Consider the following 24,341-nt stretch of genomic DNA (forward strand, 5'->3'; position numbering starts at 1 on the left):
GGGAAGGGCAGCTGTGGTCTGGCACAGGAGGTGGGCCAGAGAGAGCTAAAAGCCAGGATTGCTTTTCTCCCTAGCACACTTCCTCCTTCTCTGACACTGGGTCCCCTAGTGTTAGTCCAGTTTCACCCCAAAACAGAGTCTTTCCGACCACCTCACTGCCTTCAGTGCCCCTAGCAGGAGGCGGGTAATGGTCTCCGCAGGCTCTGGCTGTGGCAAACGGCACTGGTTTTCTTCTTGTGCCATCGCGAGAGGGCCCACCCCTGGGCATCCTGAGCTTTCCTTGGGGCCTCTTGGGCCTCATGGGAGTGCTACAGCTCGAGGGCTTCTCCCCTCACTGTTGACATGAATGCAAGGACTCCAGTACACCAAATGCTCCAGCAGAGCTGCCTTCTGCTGCAGAGGCTGGCACCCAGCTGCTTGTGAGCACCAGAGGGAGAACAGTCTCATCTGGCACTCAGATAACTTCACCCGGCTTGTGTGTTTTTAGCCTGCTGCAAACAATTCAGGAGAGCTCCTCTAAGGCAGAAGAGGAGGGCAAGCAGGAAGAACTTCTTCAAGCCAGACCTCAAACTGCACTTTGTGTTTGCAGACATCAGAACAGGGCAGAACAGGTGAGCAGAGGAGCTGAGTCGTGGAGACTGCTGTCTCCAAAGAGCAGGCCAGGGGACCATGGTCTTTCAAGCTTGCCTGCTCATGCCTGGCAGGCAGAAGCTGTCCCCAGAAGCCAAAGCGGAGGAGAAGAGGGCCAACCGCACCCGGGGCTCTATTTGCAAGAGCGTAGCCAGCCGGGTGCCAGGAGCCTGCAGCACCTTGTCCTCAGCAGAGAGTCAGGATTTGCCTTTTCCCCTTCCCCAGCGGGGCTTCCACTCCCAGGCAGAGAAAGCACCAGCTCTCCAGCAAGCGGGCTGCGGCCAAGGAAGTGTGACCAGACCCTGAGTCAAACTCTGTGCCCAGAAGACTTTAATCTAATTTCATTAGACTCACCTAATTTAATTTAATCCCATCATGGTTTTGTTGTTGTTTTGTTGTGTTGGCACTGGCAGCACCAACCTGCGAACAGTCACCTCGTAGGATTTGGCACCAAGGCGGGGAGGCTTCCCAGATGGGTCTCTATGCACTTCCTCACTGTGTGCATCCGCAGTCTCCTCCTGAAGTCCTGTCCCAACTCCAGCCTTGATACGGGGCAACGATTGGCATGCCAAGGGCTTTGACCTGTGTTGGTCAGCATCGTCTTGTCTGCCAGTGATACTGCTCCTGATTTTCCCCACACCCTCAGACACTGAAAGAGCCAGAGGTGGGGAAAAATGCTCTTTTCACTTTGGCTGCTCTGAAAGCAGAACCTTAGGCCATTGAAGAAGTACATGAAACGAGTAACTACAGCCATTAACCCAAAGAAGGAAAGATAAATGTGCATGGCGCTCAAGGAATGGAGTGGGCACTTATGCAGTCTGTCACCCAGCACAGGAGAAACACCACCACCACCACCCCAAGAACGTGCCAGAAGTGCATCCTGTTGGCTGAGCTCAGCTCTGCCAAGATGTCACTCCGTCCTCCCAAAGGCTGGGCTCACACTGGCTCTTGGACCCTTTTGCGCAGCCGTTGTAGAGGTGCCCCACTGCAACACCACAGAGGATTGTGTATTTGCATTACTTGGGCCACAGTTAAACAAAATAATTGCCATGGTGCAGTGCTCTTGGGGCTCCCTGGCACTGCCCCAGCTGGGGCAGCTCTCCTGCCTCCAAAGCCTGAGGCAGCTTGCTCAGAGCCCACTGCAGCATCACCACGGGGCGCCCCACTTTGTGGGAGAAGAAAGGGATGGGTAGAAGCTGTGTCCAGTTCTGCAACTCAGGGTTCAAAGGCTTTAAATGAACCAGGCGACACCTTTGTATTCAACCCAGGCACCGCAGAACACCGCCATCAAATTCCTGCTCCCATCACACCAAGTAGAGGCTGCTCTTTTGCCCTGTGGCCTGGCACAGGGAGTAACGTCCTGAGTGTCAGGCTGTGATTGTGTTCAGACACCGGTGCAGTCACTTTGGGCCCCAAAAGCACAAAAGCTTGCTGTCAGCTCCCTGTTGAAGGGAGGGATGATAAATTTATGCCTCATCACAACAGATTGTTACTCTTGCCTGTCGGGCTTTTTAGCAAAAGCTTGCCGTACCCGGGCCTCTGTAGCTCTCCCTCTGCTTTCCTCGGTTTCAGTGTTGCAAATACTGCCCTTTCTCTCTTTGGCTTTTGTTCAGCCACGGGTGCCTGGAGAGGTCTCCAGCTGGCCTCACAGAGCGCCAGGCCTGCCAGCCATCTCCAAGGAGGAGGCAAGGCCCCCAACTCACCGAAGACAGATTTGTCCCGCATCCTTCCTCTGCTCACCCACCCGTCGCAGCATATAGCAGGCCCTAAGGCCCATCCCTGGGCCCTGTCACTGTCCTGGTCCCTCTCCTGCCCACAGCACAGACTGATCCTGCTGGGTACTCAGGAACTGCTGAGGTCTGCTCCTGCATGCACATCCACTCTTTGCATGTGTGTCTGTATGCTACGGGTCATGTTTGGGCGTTATTCTGTTAGGGCTCTGCAAATAACTGTGGAGGAGCACAGGGGGTTTAACAGCTCTTCCTTTCATCTTTCCTGCAGCACTGTCCCTTGTGAGGCACAGGCTGGTTACTGCAGCTGTGAACAAGCACCCGCCACTTTTCTTTTGCCCTGGTAGGTAGATTTTAATACCCCCTTTGCTAAGAGCTGCATGGCTGCAATGGACGCCACACTGAGAACAGCCGTGGGAGCTCCCACGCTGACAGGCCTCCACTTGGCCCTGCAGCTGCAGTGCCTTGGGACTGGTCGCTCTTCAGGCCCAGGCAGGCTTCCGCAGCTAGCAAGATGGCTCAGGACCATGCTTCCAGACTTCCCCGCAATGTTCACATTTCTTCTGCGCAGCCAGCAAGTCCTGGTACCTCTCCCTTTGATCCTGGAGAGTCATCTGCTGCCCGGGGCTAGGGCATTAGAAAGGAACCGCTTGGTTTTAGGCACAGGCAGAAGGGCACAGAAAGGCTGCAGGCCTAGTGCAGGCCAGGTCTTCTGGGACCTGTTTCTGCTGGCATTTCTGGGCTTTCTAGGATGGGACAGGGGCCCCAGTGTCCAAGGCAAGGACATGACAAGGTCCCATGTGCCGGTAATCAGCCTGCAGAGGAGTCAGGTGGGGCATGAGACTTTGGATGACCCAACTGGCATCGATCCACAGGGCAAGGCATCTGGGTGTGGAGACTTGGGGAGGCAAGGATGGAGTGTTCGTTATGAAAAGGGAGAGCCAAAAGCCTGGAGGAATCCTTTCCTCTTTGGTAGCCACAATGTTCCGATGCCATCTGGAAACCCTACCCCTGGGTGCCCAACACCTGCCCCTGGCCTGGAAGGGTGCCTGGTCCCCGGCCACAGCCTCGAAAGCCTCTTGCTCTCCCACGAGGGACCCCCGCAGAAGACCGCCCCCCCCACCCCTTCCCTTGGGTGCTCCTGGTCTGTCACCCAGCACAGGAGAAACACCACCACCACCCCCCCAAGAACGTGCCAGAAGTGCATCCTGTTGGCTGAGCTCAGCTCTGCCAAGACATCGCTCTGCCGCTCTGTCCTCCCAAAGGCTGGGCTCACGCTGGCTCTTGGACCCTTTTGCACAGCCGTTGTAGAGGTGCCCCACTGCAACATCTTTGAAAACCTAATTCAAGAAAGCTGTAAAAAAATCAAACCCTTCCACGAGGCAAGAGGGGAGGAAGGTCTAAAGAAGCCTTGGTGAGAAGGGCAAGCACAGGCATGCTGCTTTCCTGCCCCTTGGCCTTTTCCTGGTGGTGAACTGTGGGTGCAAGGCTTTTAGTCCACTGCCACTGACTGCTTTGCTTTGTTAAACACTGCAAGGGCCGCATCAAGTCTGCTAAATGAGGCATAAAAGTTTGCCAGAATCCTAGGAGACCTAGGAAAGCTTGCAGCTGTTCTACAGTTGTAGGGACAGGATATTGCTGGGTAGTATTATGCACCATTTCAGGCAGGAGTGGCCTTCGTTTGTCCTGTCCGTACTGCTCCTAGAAAGTGAACACTAATATGTAGTCCTTGTACCTTTTTTCGGTTCACAGCCCACCCCCTATCCTGGAAAGCATGTGCCAGTGCCATTAGCTGCTCTTTCACCTGATTTTCAGATGGTCCCATTATCAAAATATCATTGATGTAATGATGACTAGTGCATTCTGGGAGAGGTGCTGGGAGGCTGGCAGCGACCATTTGATGACATATTATGGGGCTATGCCTATATCCCTGCGGAAGCACCTGGAATGTATACTGCTTAGCATTCCAAGTGAAGGCAAAGTGGTCCCTGCGAGGCTGGGGATATAGCAACAGGGGAAAAGGCATTTGCCAGATCCACCACAGCCTTCCATTCCTGCAAACTTTTGCCCACTTCTTCTAACAAGGTCACCATATTGGGGACCACTGCCATCAGGGGTGGGACCACCTTATTCAGTTCTCTGTAATCCACAGTCATACGCCATGAGCCATCCCAGCTTCTGCACAGGCCACACTGGGCTATTAAAGGCCGATTTAAAGGGCAAGGCGTATTATCTGTGCATGGGACAGAGCATCTATTGTTTCCTGAATTTCTGTTTCTCCTCCTGGTGTGCTCTACTGTTTTATTTGCACAACGACAGGTGGTATAGGCAAATCTACAGGGTCCCATTTTGGTAGTCTCTGATTAGAGTGATTACTCGCACTTGTGGCAGTGAGGGACTCCTTCCAAAAGAGAACAATGCTTGCATTGTGTGTATATCTCAACCTAGGAACACATCAATTCCTAAAATAGATTCATGAATAGGTGCCAATAAGACTGGAGTGGAGAAGGGAGGGCTTTTCCCAGTCACTAAAGTAACTATTGCCCGCACAGCGAGGGTGGCAGAGCCGCCCAAACCGCAGATGTGCGCTGTTGCTTTTCCAAGGTTTGGGGCACTGTGTAACGCTGTAACTTCTGCTCCCGTATCTACTAAAGCAAGCACAGCTATTTCCCCTCCCGAGCGCCATCTAATTCGCCGGGGGACGTATGGGCATCGGTCCCCCGGATGATGCGCTGCAACCCACGCTCGGATTTCAGGGCACCTGCCTCTCCTTCATTGTGTCTTAGCAGGCAGCTTCCAGGGAGCACTTGGTGCAGGTGGGGTAGCAGACTTAGCTCAGTTTTGTTGATTGGCAGGCAAATGCTGCCAGTGCTTGAATGAATCAGCAGTGGGCAAGCCACTGATCTCATCCCACGATATCCCCACCTGCAGCAAGTCAGTCCACGCCTGTTTTTGTGTGACCTTTCCTCTCGCTTCAGTCGTTCCTCCCTGTCTCTTTGCTCCAACTTTCTGAGCCACCCTTAGCTGTGTAGAATCTGGTCCACCCACCAAAGCCAGGTCTCGCAAATTATTCGCCAGCACTCCTACTGTACCAGTAGCAGGCATCGCCATCCCTAACAGGAATGGTTTCAAGGCACTTGGGGGCCCTTTCGATAGCTGCGTTTTCATTTGCTGTGTTATTTCTACACCATCTGGACCATTACCGTCCGCTAATCCAGTGGCTGCCCTCAACTGTTGCAACATATTTATTCCTTCTTCCATGGTACGCCAAGTCCCCACCATGGCGGCCAGCTCACCCACAGGCGGGTAAGCCCCTACCACCGCGGCACGTAACCACTGATACAGCGAAGGAGCAACTACAGGGTAACCAGCGTTGTCCCATGCAAACGTAAGTTGGGAGAGATAATGCTGCACTTGAGCATCCGTGGACAACGGGCTCATTAAATTCAACTCTTCCCTTAATAACGTTAATGATCCAGCCCCATTGTCCCAGGCTCTCACCATCCATGCTGGTAATAACTCCCCCGGTTGTTGCTGAAATGTAGTCAAAAACTCACATAATTCCTTTGGCGTATGAGGCCTTGACTGCTCTATGGTATGCCTATTTATCTGTCGCTCCCCCCGCATCTGAACAAGCGGCCGCACCTGAGTGTTACTGGGTTCTTGCTCGATATCAAACTCAATTTCCAAGTCAGATGAGGTACTCCAAATACTACCATCCCACTCCTCTGGATCCCAGGAAGGCTGAGTTACAATCGCCCACACCTGAGAAACAGTAAGCAGCTACCTTCCCATAATGCCCGTGGCACTTGTTAGCCATCCGCAAAGCTAGCCGCTCCATCTTATGGGTTAAATCTTGGCTTTTCTCAGCTCATGCTGTAATCACTTCTTGGGCTATCGCTTTTGCATCTCACAAATCCCCCACCTCCTTTCCAACTTTTTCACTTGGTGCTGCAAGGATATGATATCATTTATCAAAGGCTCTAATAGCAGCTAGCAAGGCCCAGCCAAGCCGTCCGGCTAACTTTCGAGAGGCTTCCGAGGCAGCTCGAAAGGGCATAGCTCACAAAGCAGATTCAACTGCCTTCGGGGTGACGTCTTCTCCTTTTGCCAGCTCCAGCCAGTCCGCTGGGACTGCCAACGTGGCAAGAAATGTGGCTACCAGCCCCCACCGCTCAGTCTGGGGCCATCCAGGTGGTCGAGGGTGAGCAACTTCCCTCGGCTCTCGCCTTCCCCCTTCGCCTTCTTAGACCATGGCATTGTTATTTGTGTGTCCTGCTGACTATCGCAACTGTGGGTGCAAGGCAGGGGCGCCGCCCCAACCCCAGGCAGGGACGGATACACAAATACAAAGCACACAAGGATCGTTAGAAGGTGTTTATATTACCTCTGGGTCTATGCGGGGGTTCCCCACTGTTATCCCAATCGAGGCAATAAGAAGATGGGAGAATCCCTGGCACCACTGACTGTCAGTGATGGCGAGGAACCCAGGGAGGGGGAACTAATAGGTTTTTATGCAACAGGCACACACGCAATAAACAGAATTATGTTATGATCGTGAAATGGTTGTGTGATACTATAGCTGCTAAAGCATGCCAAGCTAGGGGTTGTAAGAGATTAGATGTGCAGGACAGCTTACACTCTTTCTTTTCCCTCCTGGGACAGTCTACCTAGTTCCCATCACCTGTCTCCTCGACATTCTTCCGCATTACTCCATACATGAACACAGGTGTGAAGGAAGGGTCATGTGTGGTTGTGTGTGTGTGTGTGTGTGCGCGTGCGCATGTGCGCTGTCCTGACTGTGGGTTAGGAGTTGGTGTGTTAAAGAATAGCGAACTGAAACTGTCTAGAGGTAGCCGCTTAGCACAACTTACATAAAACTTGCTTAGCATGAGTAGCTAAATTTGCTGAAGCCTTAAGCTGCACTTAGATAAAATAATGAACTTTCTTACTTAGTCCAGTAAGAAAAGGGCCTCAGAGCTGGTTCAAGCTGGGAAGAGAAGGAAGTTACAAGCAGTCTGCATTCCCGCGTCTCACACTCCGAAAGGGAGGATGTCAAGACTTTGAAATAAGACCGGAGCAGGGCATTAGGACCTTGAGGGACAAAGCCTTAGCTCACTGCTGGGGCAGTGTTAATTGTTATGATTTAGAATCACCTCCTCCTCAGGACCTTAAGACACAACAGTAAGACCCAACAGAAACAGAGGTACAACCATCATCAGAGACCGCAAAAAACAAAAATAAGGAGAAAAACAGCTTACCTCAGAATGACGATGAGACCCAATGAGGAGAAGGAGACCCCAGACCAAAAAATTACTATGGGTCTAAATACCACGTGAGGGGTGGGAAATGTAAGTTGAAAAAACTATAATTGCCCAGGATTTGTTTATGTTAGGGTCCCTCTGAGGAGGCACCCAGCTCGAGCTGTAATTATGGCACGCACGTGATTAAAATTTCATTTGTTTTGATTTGACTCTGAACTTTACTTGCAGGAACCTAGGGTCGAGCCCTGTTATGGTGGCCGACAAGCCTAATTTCCTTAACATGGTGGGCATGCACATCCACTCTGTGGCATGCATGTCTGTATGCTGCGGGCCATGTATGGGTGTTATTCTGTTAGGGCTCTGCAAATAACTGTGGAGGAGCACAGGGGGTTTAACAGCTCTTCCTTTCATCTTTCCTGCAGCACTGTCCCTTGGGAGGCACAGGCTGGTTACTGCAGCTGTGAACAAGCACCCGCCACTTTTCTTTTGCCCTGGTAGGTAGATTTTAATACCCCCTTTGCTAAGAGCTGCATGGCTGCAATGGACGCCACACTGAGAACAGCCGTGGGAGCTCCCACGCTGACAGGCCTCCACTTGGCCCTGCAGCTGCAGTGCCTTGGGACTGGTCGCTCTTCAGGCCCAGGCAGGCTTCCGCAGCTAGCAAGATGGCTCAGGACCATGCTTCCAGACTTCCCCGCAATGTTCACATTTCTTCTGCGCAGCCAGCAAGTCCTGGTACCTCTCCCTTTGATCCTGGAGAGTCATCTGCTGCCCGGGGCTAGGGCATTAGAAAGGAACCGCTTGGTTTTAGGCACAGGCAGAAGGGCACGGAAAGGCTGCAGGCCTAGTGCAGGCCAGGTCTTCTGGGACCTGCTTCTGCTGGCATTTCTGGGCTTTCTAGGATGGGACAGGGGCCCCAGTGTCCAAGGCAAGGACATGACAAGGTCCCATGTGCCGGTAATCAGCCTGCAGAGATGATCCAACCGGCATCGATCCACAGGGCAAAGCATCTGGGTGTGGAGACTTGGGGAGGCAAGGATGGAGTGTTCGTTATGAAAAGGGAGAGCCAAAAGCCTGGAGGAATCCTTTCCTCTTTGGTAGCCACAATGTTCCGATGCCATCTGGAAACCCTACCCCTGGGTGCCCAACACCTGCCCCTGGCCTGGAAGGGTGCCTGGTCCCCGGCCACAGCCTCGAAAGCCTCTTGCTCTCCCACGAGGGACCCCTGCAGAAGACCCCCCCCCCCGCCTTCCCTTGGGTGCTCCTGGGTGTGGAGGGAAGGCCAGTAGAGAGGAAGGGGAAACACCAGCCCTAGCCGGAGAAATTTACCAGAGGAAGTGCTTCTCTTGGGGTTCAGCTCTACTCTCTGTTTCCACTCCTCCCAATGCACTTGGTAAGTTTCCAAGAGCTGCAGGGTGTGGCTTGCTCCTACGGAAAGATGGCTGCAACAGCAGGGAAGAGTGCTCTCTCCCCTTCTGGCTGAGGCTCTCCTGCCTCTGCTCTCTACCAGCCCCTGCCCACACGCTCCCATTGGTACCCACAGCCTCCAACTCGCCAGGCAGCTTGGGGCTGCCTAGCATCAGAGTCTAGCCCGGGTCATTCCCATGCCGTGAGAAATCAGCGGACGCCATACCCAGCCCCAGAGCTGAGGAACTGGGGCTCCTCACACCTCGGACAGCTGCTGCCGCTCAAGTTTCCCAGGCCGGGGCTGGGGCTGGGGCACACTTACTCTTTGTGCAGCCACGGCAGCCTCTCTGGCTTGCCCCTCTTCTCCTCTGCTCTGTGCACGAAGGCAGCAGTCCGCTCCTCTTTTGCAAGCGGGGGCACTGGTGAGGGTGGCCAAGCCTCCAGCAGTGTCCCGTGATGCCGCCAAGCCTCCATTGGCACCAGAGCACAAATTTGAGGCTGCTTCTAACCTCCCTCAGGCCCTCTCAACTCGCAGCACTGGAGAAGCCAGCAACTGCAGGGCCTGTGCGTCCTCCAGCCCAACTGGTCTGGTCTGCCCTCAGAAAGCCCCAGGAGAAGCACGGCCCCAGGCAGGGACCCTGCAGTCATAGCCTGGCCGGGGTTCAGCACAGCTCCCTGCTGGCCCCACTCTCTCTTGCTGACGTCGCTCGTGACAAGGTGAATGAGGGCAGGGAAAGGCTGTTTTTCAGAGCTGCAACCATGAAATGCAATGCTCCAGTGGAGTTCAACCAGTCAGACCACAGCACGGAGCCACTGAACGGGGTTGGTTGGAGGGGACCTCTGGAGAGCTCTGGTCCAAGGCCCCGCTCCAAGCAGGGCCACGTAGAGCCTGCTGCCCAGGGTGTGTCCACCTGAGGGCTGAATGACTCCAAGGGTAGAAATCCCACAGCCTCTCTGGGGCCCTGTTCCCAACTTTCACCACCATCATGGTGGAAACATTTCTCCTAACACCCAGCTGGAAGCTACCCTTTTGCAGCTCTGTGCCTTGTGCCTCTCATCCTGTCACTGTGCGCCTCTGAGAAGAGCTGGCTAAGTTGCCTCTAGCCCTTCACCCTGGGTAGTTGCAGACACCAAGGACACTGCCCCTTAAGCCGTCTCTTCAATGGGCTGAAGAAACACAGTCCTCTCCACCTCTCCTTGGACACCAGGTACTCCAGTCCCCTGAGCATCCTGGGAGCCTCCGCTGGATTTGCTCCAGCATATCAAAGCCTGTCTTGCATGGTGGAGCCCCACCCTTGGACCCAGGGCACCAAGGGAGGTCTCGCGAGTGCTGAAGACAGAGGAAGCATCACTTCCTTCACCCGGCTGGCTACGCTCTTGCAAATAGAGCCCCGGGTGCGGTTGGCCCTCTTCATTCACTGCAAGTTCAAGGGAGGGGTGATCCACTCATGCCCCCACCATAGCAGAGTGCTACTCCTCCCCTTTGGCTTCTGGGGACAGCTTCTGCCTGCCAGGCATGAGCAGGCAAGCTTGAAAGACCATGGTCCCCTGGCCTGCTCTTTGGAGACAGCAGTCTCCACGACTCAGCTCCTCTGCTCACCTGTTCTGCCCTGTTCTGATGTCTGCAAACACAAAGTGCAGTTTGAGGTCTGGCTTGAAGAAGTTCTTCCTGCTTGCCCTCCTCTTCTGCCTTAGAGGAGCTCTCCTGAATTGTTTGCAGCAGGCTAAAAACACACAAGCCGGGTGAGATTATCTGAGTGCCGGATGAGACTGTTCTCCCTCTGGTGCTCACAAGCAGCTGGGTGCCAGCCTCTGCAGCAGAAGGCAGCTCTGCTGGAGCATTTGGTGTACTGGAGTCCTTGCATTCATGTCAACAGTGAGGGGAGAAGCCCTCGAGCTGTAGCACTCCCATGAGGCCCAAGAGGCCCCAAGGAAAGCTCAGGATGCCCAGGGGTGGGCCCTCTCGCGATGGCACAAGAAGAAAACCAGTGCCGTTTGCCACAGCCAGAGCCTGCGGAGACCATTACCCGCCTCCTGCTAGGGGCACTGAAGGCAGTGAGGTGGTCGGAAAGACTCTGTTTTGGGGTGAAACTGGACTAACACTAGGGGACCCAGTCTCAGAGAAGGAGGAAGTGTGCTAGGGAGAAAAGCAATCCTGGCTTTTAGCTCTCTCTGGCCCACCTCCTGTGCCAGACCACAGCTGCCCTTCCCCCTACCATCAAGATTAGGAGGAAAACAAGAGGCTTCTAGTTAATTAAAGCCAACCTAAAAACCAGGGAAAACAGACACTACTCTCTGTTGGTGGGGGAGGATGAGCTGACTTTCACGTTCCTCTGGAAAGTGGTCACATGTACACGGCAACCAAGTGAGGTTCTTTGAGATCTATAGGGGAGCAGAAGAATTCCCTCAACGTCTGGAATGCTTCTGGAATGCAGCCCCAGCCAAGGACCTCCCCGCCGTGGTTTTCGCTGTGCCACAGCATGGAGTGGAGGCAGCTCCCTACAACACCCAGTACAGTTGCCCTTGGCCAAGGTGGAAAAGGCTCTCAGGGTCTGTGGGAGGGGTGGCAGGAGGCCTGGCAGCTCCTTGGTGACATGGGCTGGGGTCACAGTGGGACATTCCACATCAAAGACACAGCTGCCCTTGCACCACGGGAGGGCACGCTTCCTCCTCGCACTTCCCTATGAGGCCTGGGCAAGCCCAGGTGCTGGGGCTGCTCTCACCCAATATGGCCTGTGCAGAAGCTGGATAGCTCATGGCATATGACTGTGGATTACAGAGAACTGAATAAGGTGGTCCCACCCCTGATGGCAGTGGTCCCCAATATGGTGACCTTGTTAGAAGAAGTGGGCAAAAGTTTGCAGGAATGGAAGGCTGTGGTGGATCTGGCAAATGCCTTTTCCCCTGTTGCTATATCCCCAGCCTCGCAGGGACCACTTTGCCTTCACTTGGAATGCTAAGCAGTATACATTCCAGGTGCTTCCGCAGGGTTATAGGCATAGCCCCATAATATGTCATCAAATGGTCGCTGCCGACCTCCCAGCACCTCTCCCAGAATGCACTAGTCATCATTACATCAATGATATTTTGATAATGGGACCGTCTGAAAATCAGGTGAAAGAGCAGCTAATGGCACTGGCACATGCTTTCCAGGATAGGGGGTGGGCCGTGAACCGAAAAAAGGTACAAGGACTACATATTAGTGTTCACTTTCTAGGAGCAGTACGGACAGGACAAACGAAGGCCACTCCTGCCTGAAATGGTGCATAATACTACCCAGCAATATCCTGTCCCTACGACTGTAGAACAGCTGCAAGCTTTCCTAGGTCTCCTAGGATTCTGGCAAACTTTTATGCCTCATTTAGCAGACTTGATGCGGCCCTTGCAGCGTTTAACAAAGTAAAGCAGTCAGTGGCAGTGGACTAAAGGCCTTGCACCCACAGTTCACCACCAGGAAAAGGCCAAGGGGCAGGAAAGCAGCATGCCTGTGCTTGCCCTTCTCACCAAGGCTTCTTTAGACCTTCCTCCCCTCTTGCCTCGTGGAAGGGTTTGATTTTTTTACAGCTTTCTTGAATTAGGCTTTCAAAGATGTTGCAGTGGGGCACCTCTACAACGGCTGCGCAAAAGGGTCCAAGAGCCAGCGTGAGCCCAGCCTTTGGGAGGACAGAGCGGCAGAGCGATGTCTTGGCAGAGCTGAGCACAGCCAACAGGATGCACTGCTGGCACGTTCTTGGGGGTGGTGGTGGTGGTGTTTCTCCTGTGCTGGGTGACAGACCGCATAAGTGCCCACTCCGTTCCTTGAGCGCCATGCACATTTATCTTTCCTTCTTTGGGTTAATGGCTGTAGTTACTCATTTCATGTACTTCTTCAACGGCCTAAGGTTCTGCTTTCAGAGCAGCCAAAGTGACAAAGAGCATTTTTCCCCACCTCTGGCTCTTTCAGTGTCTGAGGGTGTGGGGAAAAACAGTATCACTGGCAGACAAGACGACGCTGACCAGCACAGGTCAAAGCCCTTGGCATGCCAATCGTTGCCCTGTATCAAGGCTGGAGTTGGGACAGGACTTCAGGAGGAGACTGCGGATGCACACAGGAAGTGCATAGAGACCCATCTGGGAAGCCTCCCCGCCTTGGTGCCGAATCCTACGAGGGGACTGTTCGCGGGTTGGTGCCGCCAGTGCCACTGCCCTCCAGGGCAGCCCCCATCTACTTCCAGAAGCCCCCACCTACTTCCTCCTCCTATTCCTGGAGCAGGAGGCCTAGGAGGCCCTGCAGCTCCATGTCCAGGCAAAGAGGCTGCACCCACAAATGGGGCTTGTCCAGAAAGTCACTGGGAGTGCACGTGCTCCAGGAACCGGTGTCAGCGCCCTAACAGCACCATGCGGAGACTCACGTCCAGCTCCTCCATTAGCATTCGCATTCACATTCACATTAGCATTAGCATTAGTATCGGCCCTGCCTTCCCTGGGCCACCTGGCACTGTGTGGAGTCGCAGCCTGACCCCTTCCCTTGGGAGAAGGATGACATCAGCAGGCGCACAAGAAAGAAACACCAGGGGCTGGACAGTCACAGCAGGGTGAGACTCCTGAGTGGGGCCAGGGAAGCAGTCCTCTTCCTTGGCCAGCAGCTCACCCCGCACCGCCCCCGCCCTCGCACAGTGTCATGAGGCAGGCCATCCTCAAGATCCTGGGGTTACGGCATCTACCCAAACACAAAGCCCCAGCAAGGATCAGGGGAACAAGGACAGGCGGAGGAAGCCATGGGACCGAATCCATGAGGGAAGACCACGCTGAACTGCCTGCTCCTCTGGCCATCCTAGGAGAGCGATTTGGCCATTGTCCCAAGACAAGACCCACCAAGACGGGTCAAGGAAAGAAACAAGGGAAAAGCTGCTAAGCAGGAGCTTGAATCCATGAGGCACATGCTGCTCTGAGTGAGGCTTAAGCAGGTATGGAAATATTAAGCTGGCAAGTAAAAGAAGAAGAGGGAGGCAGTCAAGGACATTTCTTTCTTTTGTTAAATTCCCTTGCTGTGATGCATTCCTTGGGCTGAGCCCAAAAGCAAATCCTTGATGCACCATGCTCTTCCGGCCACAATAGCCCCTTTGCAGTCTGTCCGGGCAATATTCACAGGAGCCAGTTGCTCCTTCTGCTCGGCCTGTGTCTTTCAGATGAAGAAATACGGGCTGGTGGCAAATAAATACCAGCGTGGGGGGAAGGTATTTGCTTGTTAGCCTGTGTTCCCTCAGACACCTTTTGCCGGCTCCGGGTGTTCTGGAGCAATGGCAAGAGAGAGAAGCATTCCCCTTTGGGGCAAACGCCCTCGAGGCACACACAGGCAGTGGAGCTGTGGTGCAGAAAGATGGGAACCAGTTCTAGCAGTCTGCAGATGACTTCTCCTCCCTGCTCCCATCTCAACGGTCACCAAGAAGGGGCAGCCCAAGGAGGGAAGCATTCAGAAATGCTTGGTGACTGGGGTGTCAGGACAGAGAGGCAGACATGCATTTCGCTGCTGACCTGACCTTTCCCAGCAGTGGACCCATACGCTTCCTCCAAGATGTGGACTTTCTTTCTCTGCCTCTGTGAGGACACGCCAGAGGTAACCCAGTGCTGGAGAGTGCTGAGCAGGGCCAAGTGCTTGTGGTTTCCCCTTTCCTGGCTCTAGCCAGCTAAGCCCTGCTGAAGGACACTTCGCCCTGGCACTCCGTGGCCTGGGGTAGATTGCAAGCCTGGCACACCACGGGGGGCGCACGCTTGCTGCTCCTTGTTGGACGAGGCAAGAGGAAAGCACTTGAGGTGCCAGGTTAATGCCGATGAGCCATGGTGATCACAGGCAGAACTGTTTGCTCGTGGGCTCCAGTCCACCTTTCCAAGTGTGCTCCAGTGGCGCAATGGGCCAGCGCGCAGTACTTATACAGCAGTGCGAAGCAGAGGGATGCTGAGGGTGTGAGTTCAAGCCTCACCTGGAGCATGGGCTTTTGATCAAGCAGTGCTTGCCCTTCCCTTGGGCAGCGCAGCTTTCTAGCAGTGATATCTGTCGCAATACAGACATCCTGGGAACTCTCAATACAGACACCCTGGAACAGCAGAAGCACTCGGGGCCGTTCCAGGCTTGACCTGGGCTCTGCCCGCAGAGCACTCAACTCAGTTCGGCAGCCCCGAGGCAGAGCTGGGCTCTCCTCCCTTCTCTGCAGCTCAGAGGCTCTCGTTTTCCTTTGGCTTTTCAGCATTTCCCCTCCAGGCAGACACTCTCCCAGCACCAGCTGCCCAGCCTCGCTGTGGCAGATCCTTCCTAGGCAACCTTTCCACCTCCAGGCAGGCCAGGAGGAAGCACTCTTGGCTCCCCACAGCCGCGCACGGGGGTGGAGCTGCAGGCAAAAGCTGCTGCCTCACAGCTCCTCTCACTCTGCAGGCAAGGGAGAAAGGCAGCTCTGCCCTTCCACGGAGGGTGTCCTTCCCACAGCTAGCTTACAGCTGGGCCGGAGCAGGAATGAAGGGTTCAAGCGTGGTGGCATAACCTCAGAAAAGTCCCATGCTCCCCGCAAAGGAAAACATGTCCTCTTTCTCCCAGGGAAGAGCTCGTGGTGCTGGGTCTCTATGGAGTGGGATGGCAGTCGCGGTTGGGCTGGGGTTGCAGGGTGCTTGTGGTGTGGAGCTGAGAGTCTCCTTACTGCAAAATGGGGAGCAAGGGCAAGAGAAAGGGGAGTGAAAAGCTGGGTGCTTTCCAGGCAGGGTCTCTCAGTTCTCAAGCTTTGCCTGGAGAATGGAGAAGCTTGAATGCTTTCCCAGAGGCAGGCGTAGCTGCCACGGCAGCCCCACAGGAGAAGGCACTGCACAGTCACTAGAAACCAGGAAATCATTTTAGGCATGAGCCCACTGAAGGTTTGGAAGAGAGAGAGCACAGAAGAGCTTGTACCGCCTTCCTAGGCCTTGACATCTGTGGAAACAAACCCCTTGGCCCATCCTTGCAGATGCCTCCCTTGTCTTTTCAAACTCTCCTTTCCGGGCAGCGGGCTTGGCAAAACCCTTGCTGTGACTCGGATTCGAACCGAGGTTGCTGCGGCCACAGCGCAGAGTACTAACCACTATACGATCACAGCTGCCTGTGTGATTGCCTTGCCTCCCTGGGCCATATTTCCCGCCTGCCTCTTTCAGGCAACAGGGTGGGAACAGCAAGGGCCTCCTAACTGCCCTTCCTGCAGCATCCTGCAGCATCCGTCCCCCATGCGTGCTCACGTGAGCAACGAAAGCTCACCTGACTCTGCAGCCCCATCATGCGCATTTGCCACCAGCCTCAACTGCCAGGACCCCACCGCATGCCAGGAGAAGGGGCAGAACAGTAGCCTGCTTCTTAGCTAAGGGAGGCTGGAAGCCTCCTCGCAAGGCGGCAAGCCGACCCAGGGAAGCCCTTCCTTCCCTGGGAGTCACCTCCTTGCCTACCTGAACAGCCCGCTCTCAACACTCCTCAGCAAGCTGTTGGCCCCACAGCCTGTGAGTGCTGGGAACACAATCCTTGCGCCTGGCGACTCAGACCCTGCTCTCAGCAAACGTGTGCATATCCCCATTACCCTGGAGCAGCAAGGCTGAGCAGTCACAGCTGTCAGGTGAAGGCAAGCTAGCAGGGAGCAGTCAGGAAACGTGAGTCTGTGTCCTCGCAGACCAGCACCTGAACGGAGCAAGCCCTCACGTGCCTCCCTAGGAGTGGGGAGGCAAATCCTGACTCTCTGCTGAGCACAAGGTGCTGCGGGCTCCTGTGGTCAGGCCCAAGCCAAAGCAAAAGGCTGAGCAGCAGCCTCCTCTGAGGCTTGCCTGCAGGATCTTCAGGGTATGAGATGGAACTGCTGCTACGGGTGCCAAGAGGCCTCTACCCCAGGGCTCAGTCAGGCCTTGGCACATGGGTTGAGGCAGGGCAGCAGCACAAGAGCAGGCAGCCAGAGCCACTCACTGTGCAGAGGAGCAGTTTCCCGAGAGGAGTGTCACCCGGTGTGGCAAGCCCAGGTGTGCCACCAAAAGGAGGCCGTCCCTGGGTGGGCTCGAACCACCAGCCTCTCAGTTAACAGCCGAGCGCGCTCACCCATTGCGCCACAGAGACCTCCACCAAGGGCTGTCACAGTGATGCTTCCTTCTGTGTCATCACGCACCTCGGTGCTGAGGGACTGGCAGTGCCCCTGATCTTGGGCCCTATCCCAAGAGCCAGGGAAAGGCCGAGCCAGAGCCGCACCCCCGTTCCCAGGCTGCTACCCGCACAGAGAGCCGTGCAGCTCGAGGGCAGGTGCATGCACCGTGTGGTGGAGGTGGCTCAGGGACAAGCCTTTTCTCACTCTCTTCCAGTGTCACTTTCCCACACACTCTGTGTCAAGAGAGAGCTGCTGGGCGCAGCTCTCCTTAAAGAGAGCGCCCTAGCAGAGCTCCACCTGCTCTGCCCCTGGTGCTGCAGCAGGACAGTGGCCACGCACGCAGCACTGCTGACCTGGCTGAGGTGACTCAGGGCGAGGGATTTGCTCCTCTCCCTCCGGCCCACCTGCATGGAGCAAGGTGTAGAAGTGGTGCCAGCAGTGGGAGGCTCATCTCCTGGACGGGCCCCAAGCACCCGGGGCCCACTGCTCATAGGTCCTGGGTGTTGTCTGCGCTTCCTGTGAGCCCCAGCACCATCAGACCCTGTCAGCGCCCTCAGGACCATTTCTCAGAGACTTCCAGAATAAGAAGTGCTTGGGGCAGGGGCTGTTTCAGAGCAGGCATTTGAGTGAGGCGCACGGTGGTTTCCTCGCTGCGTGGGGATGGACTGACCCTGGCAGAGGACAGACTCCCCTCCCAGGGAGCCAGTTCTGTGCCAATTGAGCACAGCAGTGTGTGAGACCTCCTGGCTCGAGATGGAAATACGGGCAGCTTCGTTCCACAGAGGCACACTTAGGAGAGCTGCAGCTGAGTTCAATGCAGGAGGGTGTTTTTGCCAAGGTGTTAGGAGCCATGCAGCTGGACTGGTGGTGTCCTCCCGGCAGCGTGTTGTGACTAGAGCCGGGGCCATCTCGGCAGCACAAAAGGGCATTTGAACATGCAGAAAGAGCCCCCAAGGCCCTTGCCTGGCTGCCACGCTGCCAATAGCTCATGGCGCAAACCTGTGTCCAGCGGTGACCAGCCCCCCCCCCAGCACCACCTTGCGCTCCCTGGGCCTCCCCATTGCAGGGCACCCTCTGCCCAGAGGCCCAGGCCGAGGGCATCCTTCTCAGAAGGAAGGGAGAATGCCTGCCAAGTTGCCCGGGCAGGCTCCAGCTGCCGTGGCAATTTGTCTTGCTGCCCGGCTGTGGTTGGAGGGGCTGGTCCCCTGCAGGGCTGGGCTGGTGCCCACTGGAGGGTGCACAGGCACGTTGGGCATCTCCTCCCTGGTGGTCTAGTGGTCAGGATTCGGCACTCTCACTGCCGCGGCCTGGGTTCGATTCCCAGCCAGGGAAAGGGCTCCCTATTGCCACAGCAAGCCAGGCCTTTCACCTTGGGGGCAGCCTGAAATGAAAGGAAGGGCACCCTCTCAGACCCACAACAGAAGAGCTCTCAGCAGCCACAAGGAACAGTTCGGGCATTGCATTGCCTCTGTTACAACAGCCATCCTGGGCTTCCTCCTGCATCCAGCTCCAGGGCACTCCTCCTGTCTCTCCCTAGTGGGGACACTCTATGTTCTTAACCACTAGGAGTTCACCGTGAACGGTGAGGTTTCCATTGTTCGGAGACCCATGTTTTGTATATCGGAGGTTGTTGCCAAAGAATACCAGCTCCGATGTGCTCAAGAAGATGTTCCCGGTAAGGAGACAGATGAAAACCTTTGCCTGCCCTAGCACCGAGCTCGAGGGGCATGCAAACCGCTCTGAAGACATGGCCGAATGACTGTGTTCCTCCTCTGCTGCTGACTAGGTGACGTAAGAATCATCCCTCTGCGGTACGAGGATCTACCCGTGTGCGCCCGCAGGCCTTTTACAGCAGTGCAGTGTTGCCTAACCAAGACCGCAATAGCAATCTTCCAGGCCATCTCGAGAAGACAGCACGTGGACTTTGTCTTCAAGGCCATTGGCATTCTCTCTGTATAGAACAAGGAAGCGACCATATGATTTTACGATGACTTCCTCCTCATGGTGGATGGCACTGGAAAGCTGCTAGAAGCTCTCCTTGAGGTAAGTCGATCGCTTCCCCGTGCTACGCCTAGTTCTATGCCAGGTCTTACCCACTGGGCAAAGACAAAGCAAGGGCCAGGTCTCTGTCCTCTTCCATGCAATGGATGCAACCATCTGAATCCTTGGAGAGACTGTGAGGCTAACAGCACGTCTGAGCCAGGTGTTCTCTTTCTGGGCAGGGTCATAACAAGCCAAGCGGCAAAATCCAGTCTGCAGAAACCCTGGCTAACCGAACGCCTTCTCCTGCGGCTGACTTCTCCAGTAACAGAGGAGGAGTGTCCTCCTTGCCTGTCTTGAATCTTGCCTGGCAATGTTGTTCCTCATTCTCAACTCTGAGCTGTGCATCTTCTGCTTTCCTAGTTGAGGGCTAACGTTAGGAAAGAAAACTTTGTTTCAGGGTGTCCCGGTGGCAGCCCCTTCCCTGACCACAGAAAGAGTTGCTGCCTTTACAAGCAATGCAGTAATGTCGCTGGAATGCTCTCACGTAGCTCTGTCTCTGTTTCAGACCCCAGGGACGAGACAGCTGGTGGTATCAGGAAGAGCAAGCACAGCTTTTCGCAGGGGACCTGGCAGTGTCTTCGTATTGCCACAGTACATTTGCTTCTCAGCTCCTGCTTGGCGAATAGGAAGAGGAGATGCGAGATGGTCTCCAGGGGCAGCGAGGAGGCCAGGAGTACACTTTCTCCACGTTAGGATAGGGAAGCCCTGGCACGGACTGGTGGGGCCTCTTGTGTGCTCACAGGCCGTGGCGGTCTTGACTGTGTCTCTCCGGTTTCTAACAGAGTTCTCAAGGACATTGCATAGTCTGCTTTGGAAAGCTATGGGCTTGGCTGGCCTTCTCAAATCTCTCTGTGACTGGATTGTGAATGCAAGTGCCAAAGTGGTGCCTTTTCTTCAACCTGTCGTCTTCGCCTTTCCAGATTTGATTGGAAGCTTCCCCCGGAAAAACAAGTGGAATCTCCCTCCAAGGGATCCCTGGAACACACTGGTGACAAAGAGCAGGTGGACAGAAAAGGTCATGTCCCAGCTGACTCTTGAGAGAGAGGGGAGCGTGCATGTGCACGTGTGTTTGTGCTCAACTGCTCACAAAGACGCTTGCTGAAGAGTCTTCTCCCTTCCTGCTTCCAGGGAGTGCTCCCGTTGCACGCCTCCTTTCTCAAGAAAGGCCTTTGCCACCCGCATTATCTGGCACTGGCCAGAAAAAGCAAAAGGGGTGGAAAACCAAAGGAAGCAAGTCGTTGGCCAGGTGAGCCTCTTGGAGAAAAGGCTGAGGTGCTCTTGGAGTTCTTTGAAGGAGCTGTTTCTTCCGTTCACTCTGTCAGAATGAAATCTGAAGGGCAGCCAACAAGTCTTTCCATGACTTAATCTTTCCAGATTGGCGGCAAGCATGTGGCAGGTTTCTGCGAGGCTCTTGTGTCAGCTTCCCTCTGGTCCCTTTCTTGTTTCCAGCACTGCGACTGAGATCACGCCTCTGAGACCAGCCTCTTCCTCCAGAGGCTCTTGGAAGGCCGCCAAAGGCCGGGAGGCGAAGGACAGAGAGCGCACCAAGCAGACCGAGGGAAAAGGTCATGCCACAGCTGACTGGTGAGAGCGGTGTGTTGGTTTTCCTTTGGGCCTCCGCAGTAGGTGACTGGAGCCAAGCTTAAAATGCGAGGCCTGCCATGGTAGGCTGCTTCTCTTGTGCCTCTGCTTACTCATCACGGCAGATCTCAGGGGACTCCTCCTGGAAGGTATCTCAGGGCAGGCCTGCAGCACCAACTGCAGCTGCCACTGCTGAGGGGCACTTTGCCCTGGCATTCCGTGCCCTGGTATACCTTGCAAGCCGCTCCTTAGTTACAGGAATCTGCCTGTGCGGAGGCAGCAGGAATTTAGGAAGATCCCTCAGCACTCTGCAGGGGATCAAAATGCGACCTTGAGCAGCCAGTGGCGGAGGGGTCTACCTTTCCCAGGGAACCAGCGCGCTTGAATGGGGGGAGAAAGACCATGTGGAGATGATTGGCGATAGGCTGCGAAGCTGTGCTAAAACGTTGCTTCCATTTGAAGGCTGGTAATTGCAGGCCTTGTGTTGTGAGGACTGAGGATCACCTCGCTAAGCATGTCTTTGGGCTGGATGTGCCAGAAGAGCAAGCCTGGGCATGCGAGCCCCTTAGAGATGTGCAGGAAGCTGTTCCCCTTGTCGTGTGAAACTATGCCCTCCACCCTGCAGCCACCCCAAAGGGGAGGGTACCTGAGGGTACCAGAGGAATGTGAAAGTCAGCTCATCCTCCCCCACCAACAGAGAGTAGTGTCTGTTTTCCCTGGTTTTTAGGTTGGCTTTAATTAACTAGAAGCCTCTTGTTTTCCTCCTAATCTTGATGGTGGGGGAAGGGCAGCTGTGGTCTGGCACAGGAGGTGGGCCAGAGAGAGCTAAAAGCCAGGATTGCTTTTCTCCCTAGCACACTTCCTCCTTCTCTGACACTGGGTCCCCTAGTGTTAGTCCAGTTTCACCCCAAAACAGAGTCTTTCCAACCACCTCACTGCCTTCAGTGCCCCTAGCAGGAGGCGGGTAATGGTCTCCGCAGGCTCTGGCTGTGGCAAACGGCACGGGTTTTCTTCTTGTGCCATCGCGAGAGGGCCCACCCCTGGGCATCCTGAGCTTTCCTTGGGGCCTCTTGGGCCTCATGGGAGTGCTACAGCTCGAGGGCTTCTCCCCTCACTGTTGACATGAATGCAAGGACTCCAGTACGCCAAATGCTCCAGCAGAGCTGCCTTCTGCTGCAGAGGCTGGCACCCAGCTGCTTGTGAGCACCAGAGGGAGAACAGTCTCATCTGGCACTCAGATAACTTCACCCGGCTTGTGTGTTTTTAGCCTGCTGCAAACAATTCAGGAGAGCTCCTCTAAGGCAGAAGAGGAGGGCAAGCAGGAAGAACTTCTTCAAGCCAGACCTCAAACTGCACTTTGTGTTTGCAGACATCAGAACAGGGCAGAACAGGTGAGCAGAGGAGCTGAGTCGTGGAGACTGCTGTCTCCAAAGAGCAGGCCAGGGGACCATGGTCTTTCAAGCTTGCCTGCTCATGCCTGGCAGGCAGAAGCTGTCCCCAGAAGCCAAAGGGGAGGAGTAGCACTCTGCTATGGTGGGGGCATGAGTGGATCACCCCTCCCTTGAACTTGCAGTGAATGAAGAGGGCCAACCGCACCCGGGGCTCTATTTGCAAGAGCGTAGCCAGCCGGGTGAAGGAAGTGATGCTTCCTCTGTCTTCAGCACTCGCGAGACCTCCCTTGGTGCCCTGGGTCCAAGGGTGGGGCTCCACCATGCAAGACAGGCTTTGATATGCTGGAGCAAATCCAGCGGAGGCTCCCAGGATGCTCAGGGGACTGGAGTACCTGGTGTCCAAGGAGAGGTGGAGAGGACTGTGTTTCTTCAGCCCATTGAAGAGACGGCTTAAGGGGCAGTGTCCTTGGTGTCTGCAACTACCCAGGGTGAAGGGCTAGAGGCAACTTAGCCAGCTCTTCTCAGAGGCGCACAGTGACAGGATGAGAGGCACAAGGCACAGAGCTGCAAAAGGGTAGCTTCCAGCTGGGTGTTAGGAGAAATGTTTCCACCATGATGGTGGTGAAAGTTGGGAACAGGGCCCCAGAGAGGCTGTGGGATTTCTACCCTTGGAGTCATTCAGCCCTCAGGTGGACACACCCTGGGCAGCAGGCTCTACGTGGCCCTGCTTGGAGCGGGGCCTTGGACCAGAGCTCTCCAGAGGTCCCCTCCAACCAACCCCGTTCAGTGGCTCCGTGCTGTGGTCTGACTGGTTGAACTCCACTGGAGCATTGCATTTCATGGTTGCAGCTCTGAAAAACAGCCTTTCCCTGCCCTCATTCACCTTGTCACGAGCGACATCAGCAAGAGAGAGTGGGGCCAGCAGGGAGCTGTGCTGAACCCCGGCCAGGCTACGACTGCAGGGTCCCTGCCTGGGGCCGTGCTTCTCCTGGGGCTTTCTGAGGGCAGACCAGACCAGTTGGGCTGGAGGACGCACAGGCCCTGCAGTTAATGGCTTCTGCAGTGCTGTGAGTTGAGAGTGCCTGAGGGAGGTTAGAAGCAGCCTCAAATTTGTGCTCTGGTGCCAATGGAGGCTTGGCGGCATCACGGGACACTGCTGGAGGCTTGGCCACCCTCACCAGTGCCCCCGCTTGCAAAAGAGGAGCGGACTGCTGCCTTCGTGCACAGAGCAGAGGAGAAGAGGGGCAAGCCAGAGAGGCTGCCGCGGCTGCACAAAGAGTAAGTGTGCCCCAGCCCCAGCCCCGGCCTGGGAAACTTGAGCGGCAGCAGCTGTCCGAGGTGTGAGGAGCCCCAGTTCCTCAGCTCTGGGGCTGGGTATGGCGTCCGCTGATTTCTCACGGCATGGGAATGACCCGGGCTAGACTCTGATGCTAGGCAGCCCCAAGCTGCCTGGCGAGTTGGAGGCTGTGGGTACCAATGGGAGCGTGTGGGCAGGGGCTGGTAGAGAGCAGAGGCAGGAGAGCCTCAGCCAGAAGGGGAGAGAGCACTCTTCCCTGCTGTTGCAGCCATCTTTCCGTAGGAGCAAGCCACACCCTGCAGCTCTTGGAAACTTACCAAGTGCACTGGGAGGAGTGGAAACAGAGAGTAGAGCTGAACCCCAAGAGAAGCACTTCCTCTGGTAAATTTCTCCGGCTAGGGCTGGTGTTTCCCCTTCCTCTCTACTGGCCTTCCCTCCACACCCAGGAGCACCCAAGGGAAGGCGGGGGGGGGGGGGGGGTCTTCTGCGGGGGTCCCTCGTGGGAGAGCAAGAGGCTTTGGAGGCTGTGGCCGGGGACCAGGCACCCTTCCAGGCCAGGGGCAGGTGTTGGGCACCCAGGGGTAGGGTTTCCAGATGGCATCGGAACATTGTGGCTACCAAAGAGGAAAGGATTCCTCCAGGCTTTTGGCCTCGGACACTGGGGCCCCTGTCCCATCCTAGAAAGCCCAGAAATGCCAGCAGAAGCAGGTCCCAGAAGACCTGGCCTGCACTAGGCCTGCAGCCTTTCCGTGCCCTTCTGCCTGTGCCTAAAACCAAGCGGTTCCTTTCTAATGCCCTAGCCCCGGGCAGCAGATGACTCTCCAGGATCAAAGGGAGAGGTACCAGGACTTGCTGGCTGCGCAGAAGAAATGTGAACATTGCGG

General features: G+C 55.5%; 4 non-coding genes across 4 annotated transcripts; 2 read left to right on the forward strand and 2 right to left on the reverse strand.

Moving 5' to 3' along the window:
• The first annotated feature begins 14,905 nt into the window (after positions 1 to 14,905).
• On the forward strand, positions 14,906 to 14,999 carry TRNAI-UAU (transfer RNA isoleucine (anticodon UAU)). The gene is made up of 2 exons: positions 14,906 to 14,943; positions 14,964 to 14,999. It is a non-coding gene; the product is annotated as a tRNA-Ile (tRNA).
• A 1,057-nt stretch (positions 15,000 to 16,056) lies between these two features.
• TRNAH-GUG (transfer RNA histidin (anticodon GUG)) lies at positions 16,057 to 16,128 on the reverse strand. The gene has a single exon. It is a non-coding gene; the product is annotated as a tRNA-His (tRNA).
• A 918-nt stretch (positions 16,129 to 17,046) lies between these two features.
• TRNAN-GUU (transfer RNA asparagine (anticodon GUU)) lies at positions 17,047 to 17,120 on the reverse strand. Its single transcript has one exon. It is a non-coding gene; the product is annotated as a tRNA-Asn (tRNA).
• A 1,285-nt stretch (positions 17,121 to 18,405) lies between these two features.
• On the forward strand, positions 18,406 to 18,477 carry TRNAE-CUC (transfer RNA glutamic acid (anticodon CUC)). Its single transcript has one exon. It is a non-coding gene; the product is annotated as a tRNA-Glu (tRNA).
• The last annotated feature ends 5,864 nt before the right edge of the window (positions 18,478 to 24,341 follow it).

The sequence above is a fragment of the Dromaius novaehollandiae genome, chromosome 13 (genome assembly GCF_036370855.1).
Source record: "Dromaius novaehollandiae isolate bDroNov1 chromosome 13, bDroNov1.hap1, whole genome shotgun sequence".
Taxonomy (NCBI): Eukaryota; Metazoa; Chordata; class Aves; order Casuariiformes; family Dromaiidae; genus Dromaius; species Dromaius novaehollandiae.